Source organism: Vanellus vanellus, assembly GCF_965231255.1.
Source record: "Vanellus vanellus genome assembly, chromosome: 12".
Taxonomy (NCBI): domain Eukaryota; kingdom Metazoa; phylum Chordata; class Aves; order Charadriiformes; family Charadriidae; genus Vanellus; species Vanellus vanellus.
Window position 1 is genome coordinate 10,729,491 of NC_138917.1, and position 14,423 is coordinate 10,743,913.

The following is a 14,423-nucleotide window of genomic DNA, read 5'->3' on the forward strand; positions in this document are numbered from 1 at the left end:
ATATAAACAAAGTACAAAACATCCAAAGAAAAAAGGCCTAAAGATGGAGAAAAAGCATACGTGGCAAACTTTTCTGAAGAGTAGCTACCATAGCAGTGTAGTGCATAATTTAAGCTCTCAGTAGTAATCCTAAAAGATATTAGTGGCCAAAAGGCAGGTGATGCAGACAAAAGGCCCTGAGAGATGCAGTCTGCCATAACGCTCTATAATCTGACAGGAAGCAAGTCAGTTTGCCCAGTGGGCAAGTATACTATGCAAATACATTTGAATGTTTAGTTTTCGTTTAAGTGAAAGGTACTGCAATTAATACTACCCTGGTTTTTAAAGTATGGTTTGCATTCAAGAAAAGCAAAAAATATCATTTACTTCAAAACTCAGAATGAAACACCTTCGTACCGAACTATAAAATATAATAGGTAGTAAACAACCTGGTTTATAATCGGTGTTAGGATTCAGCTCAGTTTTTCAGGGGACTGCAGAGCACCCATTAAGGAAAGCCTTAGTGCACACTACAGCAAAAGGTCTCACACTTGATACACTTTAATTACTTAGCTGCAGCAGGGGAGAGTTACTGATGCCTAGTCTGGTTTGTTTCACTGTGAAAGGCTTCTACTGCTATTAATATTCACCAAGGGAAACAAATAACGTCTTGTTTCCACCTGAGTACCTTGGAATTACTATGGACAAACTAAATACAAAGATATTTTTTTTTCCACCTCAAAACCCAGCACAAAAGAAATCTACCAGCTTGCAAAGCCACCCAGAGCAGACCTGTGTTTCTACCCAGAGTAACTCTCCTTCAATAACGGCCTTTATCATAATGACAATTTCAACACAAATAATCCTGTTGCAGCATAAACCAAGAGGTCAGCCAAGTACCCAAAGCCTCACGGCAGAAGCCACATGCTGTAGGTTATCCCTTGAGAGCCTTCTCCATAGCGTTTGTGTACGTGCTGAGGACGACCTTCAACTCTGCACCGCCATGACACACGCTGCAAAGCTGAGCTCACGGGGAGCAGAGAACAACAGCTTGTATTCAGCCTGCAACACACCGAACTGCCAGTACTGCAGAAAAAAAACCTGCAAGAACAAACTCCTTCCCTACCAGCTACATCTATATCCTTTTGCTTTCCAGAGAACAGCACCGACCTCTCTCATCCTCTCTTAAAACGCTTGGGCAAAAATCTCTTCCACCCCCCTCATTCCACTCTAGGACAGCCTATTATTTCTACATCTGCTAATGCTACCAAAAAGTTGAATCCTAACACTGAATCAAACTGTAGTCTCAGCATATTGAGACATTTCTCTGCCCAAAATGAAACATAGGTGCCATCTGTTTCAATTATAACTAATCACAAGGAGACATAACATTGTGAAACTGGCACTTTTTAACAGACTTTTTTTAAAGACATTTTAAAAGTGAAGAGAAAGAAAGAGGACTGTGATACACTAGAAGTAGGAGGAAATTAAGTACTCGGCAGTCAGCAGCACCGAGAAGGCAAGCAGTCTGCTGGACAAACCAGCACTGGAACTGCCCCCACAGGAAAGGTAACTTTCACTTTCACTGAAGTCAGGGAAAAACCTGCTACATTTGAAGTTATTTGAAATTAAAAGGGCATCTCAGAACTAAAGACATTTCCTAATATATTCTTGGTTAGTACCTTTAAGTTGTTCCATGGAAATTTGCAATTTTTACCTTCAAATTTCAGAAAATAAAGAAAAAAAAACCACCACAAACACATGGACACAAGCACTTGAGCACTTGTTAGGTAATAAAACAGAAAATTTGGATAGAAGCAAGGTAAATATTTACCGATTCCATAGTTGAAAGCTGTTGTTAGCAGGACATATATTAAAATCCAACAGAGGTGTGTCCCAAAAACGCTGTGTAATCTGAAAAACACAAGAATTTGTTCATTAGAAAATTAAAACACACAGTTTAATTTTATTTACAACAAGCATGCTATATACACGAAGGCTACTAAATACAAATCCTTGCCTAATCTAGAAATAAACTTTCTGATAACGAGTCTGCACAAACAGAAGAATAAAAGAAACTGTGGAAAGTTTAGCAGAGCATCAACCAAGTTCCATAACTTTCTGATAATAGATTAAAAAAAAATTTGCTTGTCTCAAGGTTTCTGCAACCATCTGTGTGGTTTTACCGTCATTTTATTTACGAAAAACGGTATGTCACCACCACACATACCCCCCCCAAACTGTGAGCAACTCATGAACCGACAGACTACGTACGCAGGGAAAGCGTGAACTGCCCACGGTGTGCTACCAGGTGCCCTGTGCCGCTAATTCACTTTCTTGAACAACTTATGTGGAATTACCCATGACACATGCGCTTTCTTTTTAAGCATACCTTTAGATCCTTGCTCTGAATAGCATTTCATCTATTAAACACCTCTAACTTTTTCTTTATTTCTTAAACAGCTCTTGCTGCACCTTTCAAGGATATTTTTCCAGCTGCAAATTCCCAAAGCGAAATTTCCGACGCCGGGGCAGGAGCCAGCAGGAGCTCTCAGCACCCAAGGCAAAGGGGAATTACATTCATTAACTGGGCGGCTGAACTGGTACATGAAAGGGCTGGCAGACAATTCCGAGCCCAAAACCCAGTACCTGAACTCTTCACCACTTCTCACAATGGAGGAACGCTCGGCTGCGCGGCGTGAGCAGTCTCAGGTGACTGTCACGTCAGCGCGGGCAGAAACCCGACTTGCCTGACGAGCGCCAGGGCTGCAGCTAAACCCGTCCTATCCCATGAGTCACCCAGCGCTGCCCGCGCGCCTGACGAGCACCTTTGCTCAGAAATAAATTTCTCTCCCAGCCAGAGCAAACTAGCCCGTTCCAGATGAGATCTCCACACAAGTCGCTATCGTTGTGCGGGTGGTCTGGCCCGCTCCGCGACTGCAGAGGGGAGAAGTTTCGGATGGCACAGCTTGGTAGGTGCCCGTACTAGTCATACAAGCAAGGGCGAGCCTGAACTACAAATAAGCATGTTTGAGGGTTTGCAATGTGGAAAACCAGAGAGCTTGGGCAAAGCCACATGTAAAACACTGTCTTATCCCAATTTTTTTATGTCTATGATGAACCTAAACACCTCCAGATATCTGCTCAGCATTAGCAGGTTCTTACTTCTACTTGTAAGGGACCTGTAAATATGGGGAAGAGTCATTCTATGCTCTAAGCAAAACAACAGAACTTCTTCAAAACATGCATGAGATGTGTAATAACAATGCCTGAGCTTCTGCTGCACTTCCACAGAGAAGCAGCTCGATAAAGGAACTTTATAAAATGAAACAGGCTGACGACGTACTGCAGACCTCAACTGCTAAAGCTCAGCTGTGCCAGCAAGCAGCAGTCACCAGGAGCACGGGCACTGGCCCTTCCCGGTCCGACAGAAGGTAATTAGGTCTGCACAAACAGGTTAAAGGGTTAATTGCCAACTCCACATACAGCAGTATGACTGACAAATTCCCCACACAAAATCCCATGTCCAGTGTGATCTCTAGACTCTCTAAACCACGGTGAGGAACACAATGACCAACCCCAGTTCCAACTGACAATGGAAAATTTTGATTTCTTCTAAATTACCTTTTCTTCTAAAAGGAGACCTTCTAAAGACCAATTTTATATATAAAACAAGGAACTCAAATATATTTAAGTTACAAGTGGGGAACTACAAAGTATGTTCTTTTCAACAAAACTACTGCTTTTATTTGCTTGCTCCATTCCCAGTTGCCCCGTACAAAGTGCTAAGGATTCCTCAACTCACACCGACCGCCTTAGCTCCTAGGACCTTCACAAACCCGTCCTCCTCCTCCTAATTACACTCTGCTGCTTGTGTTTGTTTTCTACAACCTCTCACACCGATGCCTTTACCGTGGAGGTCCCTTGGGGCAGTCAACCACTACTTTTTAAATCTTGGTTTAAGCTATTATTATTCTCCCAAACTCTGCCTGCACAACTCCAAGGAGGCCCAGCTCCCTCGTTGCATGCTCCTGAGTGCACTGTTTCTTTAAACAGCAACAGATTCAGTTTCCTATAACATTTTCACAACTTCACAGTCCACAGGAGTAGCCTAAGTAGAGCTCGTGACATGTAGTTAAATTTTATGCTTCGTTGCTGTTCATCACCTTACAAACTACTTCTCTGATATAGCTGGATTTGGGCATCTGCCTTCAAACGGGATGGTCTTTAAAGAACCATCCAGGAGAGACCCTGAGGCTAACCAGGACAGGTACACAGTGGAGGAGACTGGGAACCCTGGGAGAACCTAGTTTGTTTCGAGAAACTTTCACTCCCAGAGTTAAAGTGGAAGGGAAGATGTCCAGATGAGCAACACAGCTGCATCCAGGGTAGAGCTGCTACCAACGAAGTTAAGGAAAGTCTTAGGAACAATAGTGAAAAGGAGCAGGCCAAAATAAAATCAAAAAACCTAAAGGAACGCACAAGGGCACATGGTCCTGACTCAAAAGAAAGGAAATTCTGCCGCAGGTAAACTTTTCCGGACAAGCAAAGGGGAAACAAATGAAAGTTTTCTGACATTTTTTCTCTCAGAAGAGCAAAGGAGATAAAGACATACAGCTACCCCATGTTTTTTTCCAAGGAACGCGAGTCCTGGGGCACTGAAGGATCCCCTGATGGGCAACTACAGTCCTATGGAATATGATGACAATACTTGCACAGCATCTTTTCCAGCATGAGTCCCCTACTCCTTTTGTACTCTTCTCCTCCACAATAAAAGTCACAACTCTAATTAGAGCTATCCACTTAAACGGTGATAAAAGATAAGGGGGGGGGGGGAGAGCGTAACTTCCAACCACATTATCTGGAATATCAGTAGTGCTACTTGCTGACATTAGCGGCTATGATCAATTGTGAACAAAATTATCATAAAACTCTACAGAAATCCTGTCCCATGACATAACGATATACAGTTGTGAAGCCCTATTTACATCTGCTTCCTGGCCTACATATAGTAATTGTATTCATTACTTAGCTCACACAGAAAATACACATTAAGTATTGTAACACTGAAATAGTGACCACATATGAGCCAAGTAACTTTCACTACAAAGCGAACTATTTTTTGTGAAACAGTTATCAAATTACTTGTGAAGTACAGCAAGTACTTCAGTGGAAGATGCCCAACACACAGACCGTGGGCAAAACCTGGGAGGTAATATGTATTCGGGTCACTCGCACACTGTTCCTGCTGTGTAGAATCCAACATTTCACTGTATAAATAACTTTACTTCCAAAAGACTAAATTGTAATTAATAATGTTAGCCACATTTATCCACCCAATTTTCTTCGCTTTAGTCTGACGAAAATGTATCGCTTCACAAACTGACATTACTATCCTTTGCTTTCCCTTCCATGAATTTACAACACTGACCATTGGACAACGCTCAGACATGTAGCAAGCTAACTGCAGCTACACACAAACCCTTTTGCAATGCAAAACGGCAGACATTCCTTTTTCCTTTGCGTTGAAACGGTAGTAATAAATACCAAATAATTAAGTTTTCCAGGTGACCAGGTTCTGGTTTAAAACAGGCTCAGTCTTTCAAGACCTCTGATGCTTTATTTTATATTAACATGAAGTAATTTGGAAACTCTGGGTAAGCAGACAGTTTCATTAAAAAAAAAAGTAAGTGTTTCAACCTCTAAGTTCTCCCACCAACTTCTGTTCTGTAACACGTAGTCCTCAGCAGTTCCCCACTGATTAGTTATTGATTCCTCTTGCTGCACTCCCAGACAAATCAGTAAACTTCAGATTTAGAGCACACGGTGCAACTTTTCCTAGCACTCACTGAAAAAATTGGGAATTAAGTAATTCAAACTTCTTCAATAAAAGGGCATCTCGTAACTTTACAGAAATGGTACAGAAGATGGAAAATGCTTTACAATCACAAGAGGTCACCTGAAAAAAAAATATATATATACTTGCATTAAAATTAACTGTAGACTATTTACAAAAAGCAGTTTGGGCAGGCAGCTGACACTAACAGCAGCGAGGCAGGAGGCGGCTTCACGGACAGACATCAACAATAAAATAATAAAACTGGACCAGCCCTGTACTGATTCAGTCACTTAGAATGGTCTCTATGAACAAAATGTTCAAGATTAAACAATTTTACACATCTAGATATTTCTAATTTTGATCAACTGAATGCTAAAAGGGTTCTACTCAAATCTATATTTTAAAGGGAATAGGAAAGAAGCAGTCTGCTGAAGTTTCATTTCAAACAATCAAGAGGCCAACCTCCCCACAAGCAAGTACATTTTTTTCTTATTATTGCTTCTTTGAAGCAAAAAGCAAAAAGTTGTATTTTGATTTAAAGACAGACTTGCATGAATTCAGATTTTAGGGTGATCCAGAACTAAGAAGCGTAACAGGATACCAGTATGAGATGTAGGTTCTGGTTTAGACCAACTTCTGAATGGAAAAAAAATCTGTAGGGAGTAGGATAGCCTTTTTCCACAGCACTCATCAGCTTCCCTTGCAATAATTTCAGGAAGAGACAGAATTTCAATGAGGCATTTCTCTGAGGGCTTCAGTAAAAATATACACTGGGGAACACACAAGACACCAATGAGCTTATGCTTGCAGATAAGCTCCATTACCTCAGACGCAGAACTCGAGGAGGTACAAGTACAACAAATTTGGAGGGAGGTGAAATCCAGAAATGTTTTCCAACGCACTCCATAGGCACGCTCAAACCAACTCAACAACACTGCCTGTATAGCTTTATGCAGCACCCTGTATACAAAACACTCATCTTTCACCCTGCTGAAATGATGAAAAAGACTTATTCTCAGGAATTGTAAAAATCACATTACAATTCAAGAACCTGAGAATACGGAGGGTGGCGAAAGGGTGAGAATCCATAAGCAAACAGTACTCCAAACCCCACATACTTAACAACATATCTTCGAGGAATATTTTAAGTACCTTCTGCAACAACAGGGATTATATTCCTGCCTGGTTACAGCACCCAAGTCAGTTAAGAATCCAAACAACAAGTGCTGGAGTACAGGGAAAAAAAATCACAGTGCCACATATACAGAAACAGTGCGGAAATTACTGCCTGCGCTCCTTTCTATAGGTTTTGCTCACACCCCCTTGAGAGCCAAGAACAGTCCTGCCCACTGCAGCAGTGAAAGCTTTCCTCTGCCCCATCTTGAGGGGACGTACAGCTAAAAGATCATCGGATTTGTGGCAATTTCACCTAAGAGCCTGAAAAAGCAGGCCCAGACAACTCTACACAGCTCAGGCCTATTTAGAAAGAGGAGGAAAAAGCAGAGGTATCACACCAGAGATCTGAAGGGGGGGGGGAGAAGGAGTTGTTTCCAAGAAATACACAGAAATTAGAGAAAAATAACATGCCTTTAACTGAAATGCCCTGCATCCTATCAGTAGCTTACAGACCAACCATTTCCAAATACATGTGTGCTGAGCAAACTGTTATGTTCAGTGGGACCAGAGTCACACTTGCTCACATGTGCAGCTGCTCCTATACTTTGAGAAGAAATTTCCAGTCATGGTGTGCGCTACAGAAATTGCCTTTCATTAGAATTTACAAAGAAACAAATATTTCGGCAGCAATCATGATAGCCTACTATGCTCATACAGTGCCAATTACTGAAGTGAAAAATCAAAGTGCAGAGAGAATGCCACTAGTGCTTAAACAACAAAAAAAAAAAAAAAGAAAAAAAACACCTTACAGTATGTTTCACTGTGACAAGATTGTAGCATCAAGTAAAATTTGATTTGATAACTTTCAGAAACTAAGTAGGTAATATATTCTTGATCTCAAAGTTCCTTGCCCTGCAGATAATACGTATGCTGAGATCTACATTTTTTTAAAGCTCCTGTCATCTTTGCCACTTGATAAAAATACAAAATAACCTGATACTGTCCTCAAAAACACAGATCAAGATACTTCCGCGTGGGCTGAAGAGCCTAAGGCTCAATTTATCCCACCAAAACAAGCGTGAAGGAAGGGAAAGATGTGGTTCATGCAGAACCAAATAGTCCTTTAAGTGTTTTAATTAAAAAAGTCTGACATTGACAACACAGTCCACAAGAAACTGGGGGTTGACAGTAGTCTAAATTCAGGAACAACCAAGCTGTTTAGTGTATGAAAAGAAATCAGGATCTGTGATGTCAAATAGTTTCAATGCGTTTCAGGTATTCATCAAGATTTGTGCTTTTTTGAATCCATTAAATGACATTAGTTGCAGTATTTACATACTGATATAACAACTGGACTTGGCTTCCATCACCAATATTCTTGGGTAATCCTGAAGAATTACTGCACACCACTGTTGCCTACTTTATAAATACTCCAAATCTCATGCTTGCAAGGGCAATGGGCAACGTTGCTTGTGTGTGGGACACTGCTTTGTCTTCTTTCATAGAAAAGAGACCTGAGAAGTTCAAATAAAAATTCTATAGTTCATTTCAGTAGGTCAAAAGATAGTATAAAGCTGTTTGACTACTTTTATGTGTGAATTGCACTAAACTAAAAAACTAATTATCAGCAGAAACCTAACGTTTCAGAATTTAACCCTTGCAAACACACAACAGGCAGCTCAGCAATAAACTCCGAAATTATTGGGCATTCTAACTTTATTACTGGTTATCTGGTTTCTTCATAGCAAACATTTAAAGTTCCTGACTCTCAAGAATATCTCAAAATTGCTAACCTCTAAAATTGCATACCATTTCTCCTGGAAATATCCATGAAAGCAGCCTGAAAGGTACTTGGCAAAGCAAAAAAACTGGGGCTGTCAGAAGAGTCCCAGCTTCCAGCACAACCTGAAAGCTTAAATCACTGAAGTAACTCTTTTTCTTGGCGTGATGTGGCAGAAGAGCAAAGCAAGCCTGAACAGTTTCCACTGAACCAGATTTTTCAATTCTGTGCACACAATTAAGAGTTCTGGAAATCCACAAGCATGTTCCCTCATCTCTCCTCCTTCACCCTTACCACCCTTCTGTGGCTTCTCTGATGAGTGGAAAGTATTAAGTCAAAATACAGCTCTGCAATTTCCTTAACCAACCTTGGACTGAAGCTCAAGGATACAGCTTGCCCTTCTGTACCAGCAAGCAGAGACAAGACTCGGTCTGCTGGTCTAGAGGACATGCTGTTTTCCATGATATGGTTTAGTCTGCACAAGTTTAAAAAAAAAAAAAAAAAAAACACAAAACCAAAACACACACACACCACACACAACACTCCCCTATTTTTTAAGAAAATATTAAATACCTTAAAGATTATGCACTTTCATAAGCAAATGGATAAAGAAGTCTTAGCTATACTAGCAACACTTGCCTTACAACAGCATTAACCCACATCAAATGGTGACCTCTGGCATGGATAGAAATAAGAAAATGGTTAGGCACCCAAAAATCATTATCCACTTTCACTTGAGCAGCCTAGGAAGCTACAGGCATCCTTGTTTGTAAGCCCCAATGCTTCCCAATAATCCTCCAGACCTTTACCACTTGTCTTTTTTAGAGCTCCAATGTGAAATATAATTACCCAAGACTGCTGGGTCTTTCCAGCCTGGTTGAATCTCTTCCAAAAAGATGCATAATCAGGCTCATTTATTTATTAAATGATTTGCACATGTAAAGCAAAGATCCACTGTCTTGCTATGGAACAACACATCATTATTACTGGTACACGAATATACACGTTAAGCACGTGAGAATGTGTTTCCGGGAAAACCATCAGCACAGAACAGCATCATATCTACTTTCAAATAACCTGAACTGGTTAGCTATCCAGCCATAAAATTCAACATCAAAATGTACAGAACCCTCAAGCTGTTTATTTTATAGTAAGCTGTTAATTCCTAAGACATTTGGAAGAGACACAGGATGCACAATGGCATGGATATTCAAAGCAGAAGTGTTCCATGATTATTTTTAGTTCACATGAAAATGAGAAGAATTTGTAACCTCCATATCCTAAACATTTGCTGAGCCCCATCTGTAAAAGTAGTAAATTTCCAACCCAATTATTCTATAGTCAGATAATACAAAGAGTATAAATAGCACTTTTTTTTTAAAGCTTAAGTACAGCAACATACACGTAGACATGTAAAACAAAAGGTATAATAGAGTCAAAAATCAAGCATTTTAGAAAGCGTTATCCAGGAAAAGACTTTCATTTAGGTCAACACAGAAAGCAACACACAGTAAGTTCAAGTAAAAGGTAGGGCACAAAGACAAACAAGGCTCTTCTTGGGCATGCAAACCAGAAGTAACAAAGGAGAACTAGCACCACTGGAATCAACAGCATGAGCAGTAATATTCCCAGATGTTGACAATTAGAAAGGTTTATGGGAAAACTAAAAGAAATTAATCAAGTACTAGAAGACTTAGCATATATTCAAAAGCTACAAAATTCAAGTTTTTAACAAAAAGCAGCCAAAAAGCAGCCAAAAGATTACTCAATTCCTGTGCACAGGTACCTATAAAAGAATCGCAACAGATTCATCTGGCAAACAAATTGAGCTGCCAGTTTTCTAGCTTACGTTTGTCATAGCCATCCTAAAAACTTATCGCCTGCACTTAAACAAAAACAACCCCCAGTGACCTCGGGGAATTTCTACCATTTCAGATCCAAAAGATGCATGATAAAGAATATGCTGATACACCATCAAAAGGGACACACAAAGGTGAATTTCAAAGACAGACAAAAGTACTGCCCACCTTTAAAAGCACAAAAACCCTCACCATGCTGAACAGAATGAAGCCAAGCTAAAAAAATCTTGAGGCTTCAATTCATCCTAATTAAGCTCCCAAGACACTGGCCTTCAACAACCCAATGAAGACAAGTAGTATGTTCTCTGGAATTAAACCAGTAATTTCAAGTTAGATCACAACTGCTGACATATTTCAGGTACCTTCTCCTTTTTATTCCTCCTAAATACAAGTCTGAAGTGGGACAAAGACATACTTCCCATCATTAGACTGAATACCTTCCCTGTAACTTCACTAGGAGCCCTTTACTCATCAGTTCCACTCAAATTCCCTTTGTAAGTTCTTCTAAGGGAAGGAAGGAGGGTTAACGATGCTACTAGGCCAGGAAGAGCACCACTTTATTTAAAAATATGAGTCTGCAATTTCTTACTCTGTGCTCAATTTTAACACATTGAGAAAATACAGACCATTCTTTGGAAGAAAAAAAAAGTGACAGACAGACACATTCATCACCTTTACAGTCTCAGATATTTGCAAGCATGCAGTCCAGTGGCAAATTAGATACAGGTTACTATTAATAACTCAACTATTTCCTTTCCTTTCTGAAAGCTGATTTGTAAAAAGGATGGAAGCATCCCATTTTAAAACACACTAATTAGCCAAGGAAGAGTCAAGGAAGTCACTGTTCAGCCTTCAAGAACATACATGTAGTCTCTCTCAAAGAGGAAAAAAACAGAGCAAACTTACCCAAGGGGTACACAACCACCCGCTCCAAGCAGCAGTATACAGCCCCCTCAGCCAAGAAAATTCTGTGTGGTCACACAAACGTTACAACCAGGGAATTCAACAACTCAGATACAGGTTTATTTTCTTCAGAATCTGCAGGTTTCACTCAGAGGCTTACAACCAGATACGTACAGTCATTACAAGGGTTAGATGACACCGTTACCTGCCATAGAGGCAGACCTGGCTTGATGACCCAGGAGGTCCCCAGAAAGTGATGTGCAAAATGTAATTGTTAAAATGTGCTCAAGTCTTCAGTTTCCAGAGTTATGATAAGTGCCTTACAATCACCTCAAATTACATAGCAAGGAGAAACCATAAAGGAAGAGCCTCCTTGATTTACACATGGCATCTCTCCCCTATTGTCTAGGTCCTCACAAGTTAAGGTCAGAATAAAAAGAGATTCTTTAAAAATACCACATAAATTGAAAGCACCTACAGCTTCCACTGATTATTCTTTTGCCCTTCTATTATAAGCCCTGAACAGGCTTAAGTAGCAGTTGCCATCATTAAGGAAGTTGCTCCCCTCCCATTTTCCATTCTCCTGGAAAATGAACATGCTGGCAGCACCAGGTAAGGGTGATGAAGCAGAAGGCTGCCGCACTCACTTAGCTACAGACAGCAGGTCTGGGAAGCGGTAAGAGGAGGGCACAGGCCACCTCAGCCACAAAGACTCACCAGAAAGCATTACTAAATAATAGAATAAGGAAGTCAAATGTCTGTCTGCGTACATTAGTGGTACCTTAGCTCCTCAGGAGGGGCTGGAGGGCTGCAGGTGAAGTTACCCGTTACAGCTGAATAGAGCTGAGCCAGGAGATCTGCCCCTGATCAGCTGCTGGATCCCTTGTTTCTCCCTTGGGCCACGTCTGGAGCTTGTCAGTAAATCAGCTTAACCTGCCAGCCCAGCAGAAAACCTACTCCTCGTCCTCCGCCTGCTGGTCTCCCATCTCAGAAGGGACTGAATTGGCTGGTGCGCCCCGGGAAGAGGCAGCATTCGCCCTGGGAGGGTGGGGGACCCTCACCCCCCCTCACAGCAGCCCTGAACCGGCTCCGGCCGTGCCATGAAACCGCACCCCGAGAAAATCTACAAACACAGAGTGAAAGGGCATCTCCCTTCCTTCAAATACACGGTCGTCCAAATAAACAGCACAGAGGGTGGCAAGGAAAACGCTCAGAGGACAAAAGGACAGAGTTAGGATTAAACCCAGTCCCTTGATCCCCAGCCAAATGGCCTACCCATAAGCCCACGCAACTTCCAGAGCCAATTTAAAATCCTGAGTGTGCTATACTTCAGGTTATAAAATCATATTTAAACACACATTTGAAGCAGTCTTTGCTCTGTTGGTGGCTAAAAACAATTCCTTTGTCATCAAATTTTGCTTCAGCAAGCTGACATGACGTTTTTAACTCAGGAAATAAGATAATTATGGTTCAAGGTAAACAACGACAACTGTGCATCATAAACAGTTTCTAATTTTAAGCCTGAGTCCCTCTAATGCCATCCATATTTTAAAGAAGTTTCCTTACAAATGGTTTAGGTTGTCTAAGAAGCTTGTGACTGAGCCCTATTGCTGATTAGCATCAACAGCAGGTCTCGGGGAAAACGGGGGCAGGTGTAGCAGATAAAAGTCTAGCAGATGCAGCAGGTGAGCTCCTGTATCAAAATGAGTCAAGGTAAGCCAAACATGAAAGGAGAGAAAATATACTCTGAATCTTAAGTAGCTTGAGAAGTAAAAACTGCGTCTCATCTCTCTCAGGAACACACAGAAAACAGTCAGCACTGAGACCAAAGCTACACATACTTACGCAATGTTTGCTGCAAGTCATTTTATATCCCAGACCTCAAACGCCCCACTGCAGCTTCCCCAGTGGCGCAAACAGCAAGAATTCAAGTTGTAACTCGCTGCAAGTATATCAGCTACCAAGTTGTTCAACACAAGGCAGTAAACTCACCTACAGCTATCCGCGCCGTGTCTGAACTAGCCCTTGTGCTACTGCTGCCATAAAATATTCTCCAAAGTTACCTAGAAACAAAGCCTTACAATAAACAGAAGCATCACCGCTGAGACTTTGTAAGCCAGAAACGCTGAAGCATAACATCTGAATTTGTCTAGAACTACAATGAGGTATTGAGGGCAACAAGCTGTCTGCCTCCAAGATGAATCATTATACACAGAGGTAGCAATAACTCCAAGTGCTGCTTATAGGTGTTAGCCTGGTAGGCTTTCATTCTTCCTCATCCGAAGAAAAAGTAGTACTAAATTACAACTAAATGAATGCAGCTGAATGAGAGAATGTAGTAGAACAAGCGACATCCAATACAGACAAAGCATTCTTAAACGGTTGTGCTTAGAAGAGACAGAAGTGGCCAAAACTATTCAAACGGCCAGTTGTGAAAACGCTGCAGTTTCTGCAGAAGACTAAACAGTAAAGAGGAATCACGTGGTGAAGCCTGTGCAGCTTGGGAGAGCTTGCTCCTCCAAAACTTTTCATCATTAAACATTTTCAAACAACCCCACCCCATTTCTGCTATTGTTGTCAGAGAGGGAATTCCAACCAGAACAATTATTTCCACCACATTTTTCTGTTGGAAGAAGAAAAATGGTAACACTGCACAGCAGAAACAATTTATGCAGTAGTTCACCTAGTAACACAAGTCTCCTTCCTAAAGAGAAAAGGATTAACATGCCTTGAGCCCATTGTGCAGCAGCACGAATGTATTTTTAGATACAAACACTTGAAGGCAGCAATATGGTGGAAGTCTCCCAGGTTGAAGTTAGCCGTGGGAGGTTAATCTCTCTACACCCTGGAGAGGGCAGTTCATTAAGAGGCTGTTCAGAGCAGAAGGAAACAATTCACCCACTCCCTGAAGAAATCCCTCTTCCCACGACTTGCACACAAGGCAGAT

At 41.2% G+C, this 14,423-nt stretch overlaps 1 long non-coding RNA gene across 1 annotated transcript in view; it reads right to left on the bottom strand.

The window, feature by feature from the left end:
* Positions 1 to 14,423, bottom strand: part of LOC309676696 — a 91,826-nt gene that overhangs the window by 62,537 nt on the left and 14,866 nt on the right. Inside the window, exon 2 of the long non-coding RNA XR_014269616.1 lies at positions 1,814 to 1,893. This is a non-coding gene — a long non-coding RNA (uncharacterized lncRNA). The remainder of the gene's footprint in view (positions 1 to 1,813; positions 1,894 to 14,423) is intronic.